Source organism: Typopeltis vanoorti, chromosome 21 (genome assembly GCF_054136105.1).
Source record: "Typopeltis vanoorti isolate ZY-2024b chromosome 21, IOZ_Tvanoo_1.0, whole genome shotgun sequence".
In the NCBI taxonomy this organism is placed as follows: domain Eukaryota; kingdom Metazoa; phylum Arthropoda; class Arachnida; order Uropygi; family Thelyphonidae; genus Typopeltis; species Typopeltis vanoorti.
In genome coordinates this window covers 51,047,722-51,060,880 of record NC_143569.1, presented here as the reverse complement: position 1 = coordinate 51,060,880, position 13,159 = coordinate 51,047,722, and the positions used below count along the sequence as shown (strand labels likewise).

The following is a 13,159-nucleotide window of genomic DNA, read 5'->3' as shown; positions in this document are numbered from 1 at the left end:
GTAGACACAAGTGTGTTGTGATGGATTAAGGAGACTAGACTTGATTATTACTATTATTAAATTGATTATTAAACTGACATCCATTCTCCTTAGCACAGACCTCCAATCTATCCAAATCATCCTGCAAAATTTTGACGTCATCTGCATTCACTATTGCCCTACCCAACTTCGCATCATCCGCAAACAAATGAACTGTTCATGTTAAAAGTGTCCGATGCCGATTTTTGCAAACGCACACAAAATTTAATCGCATAACGCTGTTCCAAGGATGCTTCCATTACAAAGACTGGTTGTACCTTGTAGGCGTGCTGATGAGCACTTGCGTTTAGTCACATGACACTCTGTGACATCAGCCCGTATACACTATCTATCAACCTCTTTTGTTAATACATACAGCAACATTTCTTTATTCCACAGAAATTAATATTGTGATGAGTGGTTTCGCCACAGTAAAATTAGTCTTATTACTTATTGAACAGCCCACGTGTATTAGAGGATTTTATCTGATGTGAGCTTTAGTAGGTTTACTAGATGCTTAGATAGTAAAGAAGTTGGAGAGTATCTTGCATCAACAATTGGTCTTAATAGCAAGTCTTGTTTATGCTTTCTTTCATTCTCAGTGCCGTTGAAGTGTTCAAATCAGCATATCCGACCACATCTTCCAGTCTGTCCTATGTAGTGTAGACCACAATTGCAACTGATCTTGTAGACACCTGGTTTTTTTGAGTGGCAGATGTGGAGGTTTCAGATATTCAGAGATTTTGTTGAGTCGGTAGACTCAACAGAAAGCGACTTTTAAAATTTTCTTTTAAGTTTATTGGGTTTTCTAGATGCTTAGATAGTAAAGAAGTTGGAGAGTGTCTTTCATCAACAATTGGTCTTAATAGCAAGTCTTGCTTATGCAATTTAGGGGGCTCCATATATTCTTGGGACAAGAAGATGTCTTGATTTAGGGCATTTTTGTTTCTTCAGACGAGTTCAACATGTTTATTATTAAGTCATTACTTTTATTATGGAAATATCTCGTTCCAGCTTTTCATAGATGTTTGTGACTTCTAGAAGTGTTTTCATTTTTACTATGTATTCTGTAGAGCTCAAAACGACAGTTGAGTTGCCTTTATCAGCTTTCAATATTATAATGCTTTTGTCCTTTTTAATGTTTTTTAAGGACATTAATTATATTTTTGGGATATTATTTTTAGAAGGTTTTGCTTGTAAAAGTAGGGAGACTGTTTGAATGTGCAGCATCTGTTGGAAGTCTTTGGAGCCCCTTTTTCCACATTTGCCATAATATTTTATTTTGAAACCTTACTGGGAGATATCGCAAGATTGAAACCACAGGAAAGGATGTTCATTTCAGGATCAGATTACTTTTTTGGGGGACTTAACTATTTTATTGAGTGGCAGTGTTTCTCTTTGATAAAGTGTAAAAGCTGCTTCGTTTTTTCTTTCCATACTGTACTGATGCTTTCTGATTTCTCATAGAAAAGTCTCTCCAAGCTATTTTAGATGTTTGCAGGGAGAGAGAAGATAATTCTCTGTGAAGTGTATATGACTGACTGTCAGTTTTTGAAAGCTCGAATCTTGTGTGTCCTGTGTGTTGTTTAAATAATGCTACTTCTGTGCATAAGTAAATTCTTAATGTATGTTTAGTAGTGAACTGCCAGTACAGGTTTTAAAAAGAGAGGAATGACACCATTGTCATCATTAAACAGTTTTTGGTTTTATTCTCAGTTTTTCAAATTTATTCACTTTTTATAAGTAAATATTTACCATGGGTTTTTCTTGTTGCATAAGCTCCCATGAGGATAGCTTATGCAACATATCTGACAGATAGAAGTTGTGTTTTAATTTTGACTAGTTTTCTGAAATACTTTATTTCACTTCATCATGAAATAACATGAATGAACTAAAAACTAGAAAGCAAGTAATAACTGTTAGCATTTCCGTCACTCAAAAAACCAGGTGTCTAGATAAGTAGCAATTGTGGTCTACACTACATAGGACTGACCGGCAGATCTAGTGAGATACGTGATTGGAACACTTCAAGTACGTTGAGGATGAAAGAAAGCACAAATCAGGGCTGGTAGCACATACAATGGAAACAAAATACCAAGTAAAATGGTAACAAACTGAAATGCTCCACATTGATTATCATTTTTACTCAAGAGTATTCAAAGAATCAGCTGAAATCATGAAGCATCCTCTACAGTGTAACAAAAAGCAAGGGATGATTTTACATCAAGTCTGGTCTTCTTTAATCAATCATGATACATCTATATGTAACAGTAGTATGTTACAGCAACCAAGCTATTATGAACCAGCATAATAGCAAATGCATGCTTTTCATTGTTTCAACATTTTAAAATATTTTTCTAGAAATGTTAACTATTGGAAAGACTTTTATTGGGATTATATTGATCAAGTGTATATAATAAACAACTAAGTTATACCAACTAGTTTCACCAACTAAGTCTGTTGGCATCTTCAGGGTACATAACTGATGTAAGGCACTTTAAAAGTAAAAAACTGTTACAAACTATAATCAACCGATTCCAATTATATTAAACAAAGAACAGAGCGTGTACAATACATTCATAGAGCGTGGATGATATCCACGCTCTATGAATATATTGTACGCGCCCAAGGACTAATCTTGCCCGTGATCTGGAAGACCCTTATCAGATCCTTCAACTTGCCAGAACTGAATTGATAAAGTGATTGACAAGTGATATCATCCACGTTCTGTGAATGTATTGTACGCGCTCTGTTCTTTGTTTAATATAATTGGAATCGGTTGATTATAGTTTGTAACAGTTTTTTACTTTTTAGTGCATTACATCAGTTATGTACCCTGAAGATGCCAACAGACTTAGTTGGTGAAATTAGTTGGTATAACTTAGTTGTTTATTATATACATTTGATCAATATAATCCCAATAAAAGTCTTCCCAGAGCTTTTTGGTCAAGAAAATTAAACGTTTTTTTACATGTTAACTATTATTACTTGATTTTTCGTTTTTAGTTTATTCATGTTATTTCCTGATGAAATGAAACAAAGTATTTCACAAAATTAATCAAAATAAAAACGGTTTCTATTTAACTATGGAGAACCATAGTGATAGGAACTTTAGTGATCTGTTATGTCACTTGACTTTCTGTCGATGGAATGAACCCTGTGGGCTATTATTTATTGTATTTAGGAAATGAAGTCAATTGTTATTTTCTTCTTAAAGAGTGCTCATCTTAAGTGGATTCCATTTGACTTTAGAAAGAGAGAAAAAAGTTGGACCATTATTGCTAGTATTCATGTGCCAATCCAATTTCAATATTAAAGTGCAGATTAATTGGTTGTTGTCTTGTTTTTAATCCATGTAACTAGTCCTGCCACTTTGTTATTGTAATAATTCACACTCATTTTACAAACTTTACAACCATGTTATAAAAACTTTTAATTTCTCGACGTTTCGATCTTCATGTTAAGATCATCATCTGGAGCATATACAAATATACAGGACAAGCTGAATTACATTACATACAGTAAGCTAGAGAAACAATGATTAGATCACTGGTTATTCTACTGTGCCTTCCATATGTTTGGGATTCTTAGCAATCATTATTGTTCAGATTGAGGTGGTAGATGATAATCTCACAGGCTTCCTTAAATTTGCGTTCATACTATGTTTTGGCGTGATGTAGACAACTAGTGCTTTTCCAGTCAATTCTATGTAAGGTGTTCAGGGCATGATCAGAAAGGCCAGCTTCACCATAATTATTATTAAATTTAATGTGTCGTTTATGTTCTTTTTGTCTGATAGGAATTGTGCGTCCTGTTTCCCCTATATATGGTATGTTACAGGTGCAATACAGGGTGTTCGGGATAAATTTGACATATTTATAATTAATTATATTTTTCCGTAAGTTACATGTATTAACACACACTTCTTTTCATTTAAAAGTTTGGACCCTTCTTCATTCATATACAAGATGTCAGAAAGGATGGATAGCTGGAACCCACCTGAATCATGGAAGAGAATAACTTGTATCATGATGATTCGTGCCCGCCATCAAAATAAGGATATTACGACTGCTGCCCAATGCTCCCTGAATACAGTAAAAACAATCAGGCATGAACTAGAGACTTGCAATGGTGACTACGAGGATGTAGCAAGAAGAAAGATCCCTAGCAGACGATCTGATTGCGTTCGTACAGCAGAATTCCTCGCAAATCTGCAGGAACAGGTGTTGAAGAACCCTGGCATTGGAATTCGGGCTTTGTTCGTGGAGTTGCTAACTGTAGTCAAGCCCTGGATAACAAGGGTAGCCAATGGTAGGCCGTATGTATGGCAGCAGGATTCGGCCCCTTGCCACACCTCTGGGAAAAGTCAAAAATGGTTGTCTGAAAATTTCTACGACTTCACCAGTCCAAATGTTTGGCCTCCAAACTCCCCAGACCTTAACCCCATGGATTATTTTGTATGGGGCGCAGTTGAAAAAGACACCAATCGCACTTCCAGTAATACAAAAGCCCAGTTAATGGATAAAATTAAAACAGTTTTTGCGGCCCTTCCCAGGGAGACTGTAGCATCAGCTTGTTCGAGGTTCCGAAGCAGAATTGAAGCTGTGATCGATGCTAATGGTGGTTATTTTGAGTAAATCTTGTTGATAGTATTGTAATTAACTCTGCCTGTAATGTTTTTTTGTCAATTCATTAAATTTAATAGATACAAAGAAGATTTTCTTTTTCCTTACGAAACTGTCAAATTTATCCCGAACACCCTGTAAATATGGTATACTCCAGGGTAGGCCAGTGGAGGGAGTGGGTCTTTGGAGGAGTTGAGTAAGCTTTTTAATTTTGCAGGAGGTTTAAAGGTGGCTTTGAGGTTGTATTTTTGTAGTATTCTGTTTATTTTATCTGATGTCCCTTTAATGTAAGGAATGGTTATAGTTTTATTGTAGTCTGGTTTGTCTTTGTTTTTTATTGGGATCTTGTAGAGAATTTTGTTAATAGTGTTTTGGCTGTAACCGTTTTTTTGAAAAGTATTGCTGATAACTTTAAATTCATCTTTCAGTGCATGTTCACTGGAGCAGATCTTCAGAGCCCTGGTTTTTAGAGTATTAATGACACCAAGTTTTTGTGTTGGGTGGTGGTATGAGTTTATGTGTATATATTGGCCAGTATGTGCCGGTTTCTGGTAAACAGTGAAGGAAAGATTGCCAGAAGGAAAATGTGTGATAAGTGTATCTAGAAAAGGAAGTATGTTCTGTTTTTCAATCTCAGTTGTGAACTGTATGCATTTGTATTGTTTGTTTAGGTGGCTAAGGAATGTGTCTAGTGTCTGGCTTTCATGGGACCAGATAGCGAAAACATCGTCAATGTATCTAAGCCGGACTTTGGGTTTTAAAGGAGAGGAATCTAAACCATGTTGCTCAAAATGTTCCATATAAAAGTTAACAGTAGGTGGGGGGGGGGGGGGGATAATGATGAGCCCATGGCTGTGCTTTCTTTTTGTAGGTAGAAAACATTTTGCCATACAAAATAACCAGAACATAATACATTCACAAAGAGCACCATGATATCTGGAGGGAATTTGTTCTGTAAAAGAAGAATTATATCATTGATTGGGACATTCGTAAAGAGGGCAGAGACATCAAAACTGACTAATAAATCATCTTTTTTCTAATGTAATGTCTTTGATGATGTTTATGAAGTGTTGTGTATTTCTGATGTAGGAGGGAGAATGACCTACCAACTCCTTGGGTGTTGCTGCTAATTTCTTGGCTAAGTAATAATTCAGGCTATCTATCCCTTTGACTATCGGCTGTAGTGGTGTGTTTTATTTGTGAATTTTCGGTAGCCCGTAAATTCTTGGGGAACAAGCGTAGTGCTGGAATAGTTATTTGACCATATCTTCAGTCCATGTGGTAATTGATTTAAGTAGTTTCTCTGATTTCTTTTTTATTTTATTGGTTGGGTTGTAGTTAACGAGTTGGTATGTATTATTGTCTGAGACTAGCAGATTCATTTTTTCTAAATGAATGGTTCGGTTTAAAATAACGGTGGCACTTCCTGTATTGATTCTAGTTATTACGATGTTCGGATTTGATTTTAATGATTTCAACACTGCTAATTCGTGTTTCATTAAGTTGCTTGTTACTGTTTTGTTATGATTTAAAATGTTGGCGGTTTCTAAATGTATTTTGTCTGCTATGTTATTTGGGATGAATCTTAAGCCTCTTTCAATATTACAAATAAATTCTAATTTGTTTATCAATCTGGATGCTACAGCAAATTTAGACCTTTGTTATGTACTGAGAGTTCATTTTTGTTTAAAGCATGGTTGGATAGGTTAACTATGTTATTACCTGCAGGCGATTGGTGGCTCCTGTTGTTTCTTGCTTCTGGTTGGTTGTTATTGTTCACTGTGGTTGGTTGTTATTGTTCACTGTGGTTGGTTGTTATCGCTCACATTAAACAGAATATTATAAACAAATAAACAAAAATACAACCTCAAAGCCACCTTTAAACCTCCTGCAAAATTAAAAAGCTTACTCAACTCATCCAAAGACCCACTCCCTCCGCTGGCCTACCCTGGAGTATACCATATTTATTGCACCTGTAACATACCATGTATAGGGGAAACAGGATGCACAATTCCTATTAGACAAAGAGAACATAAACGACTCATTAAATATAATAATTATGGTGAAGCTGGCCTTTCTGATCATGCCCTTGAACACCTTACATAAAATTGACTAGAAAAGCACTAGTTGTCTACATCAATCCAAAACATAGTATGAACGCAAATTTAGGGAACCCTGTGAGATTATGAGATTATCATCAACCACCCCAATCTGAACAATAATGATGGCTAAGAATCCCAAACATATGGAAGGCACATATTTGACCCACAGAACCTTCCTCTCTAAGAGTAACTATAAACAGGATTATAGATAATCCAGGATCCTAAATCAAAAATAACAATTGTAATGCTATAAATAGGATTTATAATCTGGATTATCTATAATCCTGTTTATAGTTACTCTAAGAGTAACTATAAACAGGATTATAGATAATCCAGGATCCTAAATCAAAAATAACAATTGTAATGCTATAAATAGGACATCATTGTTACTGAAAGAAAACTATCTATAAGAAAGAATGCTTATTCATGTTATCATAAATAGAATTTAGCTTGATGTAGTTTCTAAATAATAATTATTATTTTATTTTTCACTAGAGGTCATGCTAGTAGAATAACTGGTGATCTAATCATTGTTTCTCTAGCTTACTGTATGTAATATAACTCAGCTTCTCCTGTATATTTGTATATGCTCCAGATGATCTTAATATGAAGATCGAAATGTTGGGAAATTAAAAGTTTTTATAACACAGTTGTAAAGTTCATAATTTCTAAAATGAATGCTGATCATCATGCAATACTAAAAGAAAGGTAATAATTCACACACTTTCCCTAGATCTACCTGGAGTAGTGACCAGGTCCCTTGCAGTTGCAAACTGTTCTATTATGGACAAACAGGCAGGACAACTAATATCAGGATATCCGAACACAAGGACTACATCTGGTTTCACCAATACTGCCACTCAGGACTTGCTGACCATGCATTTGAACACCCACCACAGAATACTGGAAGAAGGCCACTTTATTACACCACAGCAAGTACAAGTATGAAAGATTATTCCTTCAATCAGCCTCAGCTCTGAAAACTCCCAAACCTGAACAAATTTGGGTGCATGAGACTGCCCCAAATTTGGGAAGCTTACATTCTAAGAACATCAGCCCAGTGGCCAAGACAAACCAATTTAACATGCTAGAGGGGTATGTTTAGGACTCTAGGACTGACTTCACTTGCCTTTCTTCAGCCTCATTTGCTTAGTGTTAGTGCCTGCATGCACATATCGTTGTTTTGTGATCCCTGAAGATGACAATGTAAGATTGCCGAAATATAGGATGGTGTTGATGATTAAAGTTTTTAACTAATATTCTATGTACATTGTCATTTCCTGAAAAATTAAAAGCTAAAAGCAATTCACATCTTTCTGTCCCATTTATCCTTCATCTGAAGTCTTGTTAATTGTAATTAGCTTAATTCTAAGCTAAAAGTTGAGTTTCTTTCAGGAAAAGTACACTGAGGTTTGGAAGATGATTAGAGATTGAAATGGGTACCATCAATACCAAGATCAGAATTAATATTGCATATGTGTATTTTTGCCATATATAAAACATAAAGATGAAGATTTGCACAGGTTTATATAGAGAGAAGACTCAAGAAATAAGAAACTTTATTTGTTATTGTTGATAGTAATATCATCATGCTGGTTTTAGGATACAAGAGTATACATAGGATGTGAAATTGGAAGTGGTCATCACTTAACTTTAAGTAGAATAAAAATGAATATCACATTGGGGAAAAAATGTTTTGAAAGAATTAAAAAGTAAGCAGCTTTTATAGGTAAACTGTAGGCTAAACTGTACAGAAATCATTCAGGTAAAAAATGAAACACTTCAAAAACAAGAACCAAACCTTGTAGTCTGTCTCAGTTGCAAACTCTGAAGAATACATTGATTGATTCATCTAGGGAGACATGTGGTGAAGTTTTCTGCAAGGATAAAAATAAGAACACCATGGTGTACACAAGAAGTTAGAGAAATAATCCTGGAAAAGAAGAAAGCTCCTAGCAATTAAGTTGCAAATTATTATTTATATGGGCACAAGCAAGAAGTTACCCTTCTTCCTTGTGCTTTATACTGCTCATGGGCATGCTGATCGCCTTGTTGTTTATATTCCTTCCCTGATGCTTTCTTTTTTTGCAGCTCCTGCTTTATATTGCTAGTCATCCACTTAATCCCTACTCATTTTATCCTTCTTACCAGTGGCGGCTCGTGGCTTGAAATCGTGCGGTGCTGCTACTTTCGAAATATACATACACACTGTAAGTACGGTGTATACAAGTTTGGATAAAATATCAAAATTATGGTAAAAATTAAAAAAAAAATTAAACATTAAAAAATATTGTTTATTATTGATAAAATTATACAGTTTAGTATAATTCAAAATTACTTTAATCCATTTAAGTAATTGTAAATCCATTCCTTTAATTGTAATTAAAGGAATGGATTTACAATTTTTCTATTATTTACAAATATTCTATTACAATTAAATCCTTTAATTGTAATAGAATATTTAAAGAGACGGAGTAAACATGACGCAAACAGCATATAAAAAACAGTGGAGCTGTGTGACGGACAGTGCCACATTATGCTAATAGCTCTCATCTCACTATGAATGCATATGCTTGTGCACGTAGCAATATGACACTGTGGTAAACACAGTGCTGCTAGTGTCCTTTGCCCTCCTAACTGCTACAAGATGGATTTTTATTATATTTTGTACAAAATAAGAGAATTATATAGGATTGTTGATGATAAAATTAAATATTACAAGCAAATATAAATACATTATTAAATCGATACAAAATTAATAACGGAAAAAACTCGCGTACAAAGATTATTTATTAGTATACTTTTTGCCTGTGTGTCACAGGCATCTTCAGTACACATTAAGCTCAAATTAAACAATAACTGACAATTCCAAAAAGCGCCACCTAAGTAGCTGGTGTAAGATAACTAAAAAGGTCAATAAATTTCCTAAAAAAAAAAAAAAAAGAATAAAAAAATAAAATAAAATAAAAAAATCAATACAATAAAAAGTTAGGAAAGATTAGCTGATTTGTAAAGTACACTCTCCCATAAAGGGGATAGACGTAAGCTGTCGGATATGTTTAAGTTAGGAGAATGAAATAGAGTTTCACATGGTTCTTTATAAAGGTGTTCCATGAGGAACTGACTTTTGTGAAGAACTCTTGTCTTTCTCCAATGAACTCTGTGTCTAGTGAAGATGGCATGTTCTGCAAGTCCAGACTTTTCAGGTTTAAAGTATTCAATATAAGATTGGTGTTCTTCTAGCCAAATAGAGGCAGATCTTCCAGTTTGTCTGAAATAAGATAATCCACAAGAGCACGGAATCTGGTAGACACCTGGATGATTAAGATGTGGAAGCTTGTCCTTAGGAGAAGTGAGAAAGGTGGAGATTTTTCTAAACGGTCGAAAGGCAACAAAAATATTCAGTGGTTTTAAAACTTTTGCTATACGTTCACTGATGCCTTGTACATAAGGGATAGGAATGTGCGTTATTTCTTCTGTGTTTGAAGAGGAAGACATATTAAAACTACTCAAAGTTCTTTTAATGAAGCAATTCTTATAACCATTAGATAGAAAGGAAGAAGTTATATATTGTAGTTCTTTCTGTAAAAGATCGTCTAAAGAACAAAAGGAGTGGTCCCGATGAACAGTGTTTTAATAGTTCCTGCCTCTTGACTGGGGGTGATGAGATTCCGCATAGATATAATGGCCTGTATGAGTCTTCTTTCTATAAACTGAGAAATGTAGGTTACCATCTGGTTGGCGAAGAATTAGAAGATCTAAAAAGGCTAACTGCTTATTTCATTCTACTTCTAGGGTAAACTTGATCCTAGGATGAAGTGCGTTTAACTTAGTGAGAAATTGTTGAAGTTCATCCGAAGAGCCATTCCATATACAGCAAAAATGTTATCGACATATCTGAACCAATGAGTAGGTCTGGGAGAAATGTTGTTCAAAATGTTCCATAAAGAAATTGGAGATAGAAGGAGAAAGAGGATTGCCCATTGCTGTTCCTTCAATTTGTTGATACAACTTATTTTTAAAGGAAAAATAACCAGAATGTATTACAAAATCAAATATGTTTACAATGTCTGAAGGAAATTCCTGTTGTAGTAATTCAATGCTTTCAGAAAGAGGCACATTTGTAAATAAAGAAACAACATCTAAACTTATCATGATATTAGAAACGTCCAAATGAAGATCTGAAATTTTATTTTTGAAATCCAAAGTATTTTTTATGTAAGTATCAGTTCTTCTAGTTGAAGAGCAGAGTAAATTTGATAAAAAATTTTTTTTTGAGATTTTGTAAGTGGGGCAACCTATACAATCTACGACTGGTCTTAACGGAATGCCTGGTTTATGAACTTTTGGAAGACCATACAATCTAGGTGGACGACCCAAAGAAGGTTTTAAGTTTTTTCTTTTGATCTTCATTCCATGTAGATACATTATCTATAAGAGAATTAAGTCTCTTCAATTGACTACGGGTAGGATCCGATGTAAGAGGCCTATAAGTTGAACAGTCGCGAAGTAAAAGAGACATTTTTATCTCATATTCCTTCCTATCTTGAATCACTACAGCCTTCCCCTTATCAGCTTTCGTAATAAATAAATTATTGTTATTCTTCAGTGATTTCAATACTTTAAACTCAGAGTAAGAAAGATTAGGACGAGGAGGCTTGGCATTAAAAAGAATTTTTGCACATTCAAAAGTTAATCTGTTGGCTGTTTTTTGGGATAAGGATGTGCAAAAATTCTTTTTAATGCCAATCCTCCTCGTCCTAATCTTTCTTACTCTGAGTTTAAAGCATTAAAATCACTGAAGAATAACAATAATGTAATTATTACGAAAGCTGATAAGGGGAAGGCTGTAGTGATTCAAGATAGGAAGGAATATGAGAGAAAAATGTCTCTTTCACTTCTCGACTGTTCAACTTATAGGCCTCTTACATCAGATCCTACCCGGAGTCAATTGAAGAGGCTTAATTCATCATCATCAAATTCTTGACATGTACCCTCAAGGAGTGTACAGGATATGATAGTACTACATGAAAAATTTACATAATTACCAACTTCCTATCTACAATTTTCCTCCAAATCAGTCTATTACTTGTCAAGACTCCAATATTATCATTATCAGATCTTATCTATTGTCTAACGCACATTGTACCGTATCAATCCACCCATATCTTGGTTTTCCTCTGGGTCATTTTCTTGCCAACCTGGCAGAGAACACTTGTTTTGCTAATCTTTCCTTGCCCATTCTGTTTAAGTGACCATACCTCCTGAGATTAGCTCTGCTAATGCATTCCTGGATGCTGACAATGTCAAGTTCTTTCCTAATATCCTCGTTTTTAATATGATATTGCCATTGATGACATCTGTTCATGCCTCTAATCTTTCTCAGGACTCTCATATCTGCGGTCTCTAGTCTTTCGTCAGGTGTTTTACTTCTGACCCAGCCCTCAGATCCATAAGTTAAAACTAGTTTGAACACTGTCTTGTATACAGCTAATTTTTAGTGTTATGACTAATTTCTCTCTTTTTCCATATGAATTTATTCAGCTGACTTCCTATCATACCAGCTTTGTTGATTCTGTTGTCTGTTTCCATATTTAATTTGCCATCTTCACTAAAAATCGTGCTTAAGTAGCTGAAATGTTTTACTTGTTCCACAGGTTTTCCATTCACAACACAGTTGACATTTTCAACAGTTCTACCTATTTTCATTGTGTTTGTCTTTTTAATGCTGACCTTCATACCATATCTATTATAATAGTTGTTCAGTTTAGTCAGGGAATCTTGCAAACTTGTAGTGTGCCTAAGTAGCTGAAATCTTTTACTTGTTCCACAGGTTCTCCATTCACAACACAGTTGACATTTTCAACAATTCTACCTATTTTCATTATCTTTGTCTTTTTAATGCTGACCTTCATACCATATCTATTACAACAGTTATTCAATTTAGTCAGGGAATCTTGCAAACTTGTAGCGGATTTATTCAGAAGTATAACATTGTCCGCATGAAGCAAAGAGCAGACATTAACATCTCTAATTCTGATATCATGTTTAATACCACTTTCCTTCATAATGTGATCCATATAGATAATGAATAACAGAGGGGATAATGTACATCCTTGTCTCACACCAGATTTAACATTAAACCATCTTCCTGTACATCCGACTTGCAACTCAAATACAGACTAATTATTGCTTGATATAATGCCCCATTGACACGATATAACTGTAGCGTATTGAATAGCTTCTCTCTTGGAACCTTGTCATATGCCTTTTCCAAATCAACAAAACTTAAATACAGATCTTTATTATATTCCCATCCTTTCTCGACTGTTTCTTGTGAAATGAAGATCTGATCCTGACAGCCTCTATTTGGCCTGAATCCAGCTTGCTCTTCACCAAGCTTTTCTTCCACAA

At 34.7% G+C, this 13,159-nt stretch overlaps 1 protein-coding gene across 3 annotated transcripts in view; it reads left to right on the top strand.

The window, feature by feature from the left end:
* The window catches only part of Top3alpha (topoisomerase 3-alpha), a 496,301-nt gene that overhangs the window by 180,542 nt on the left and 302,600 nt on the right, over nucleotides 1-13,159 (top strand). The gene's annotated exons all lie outside the window — the stretch shown is intronic.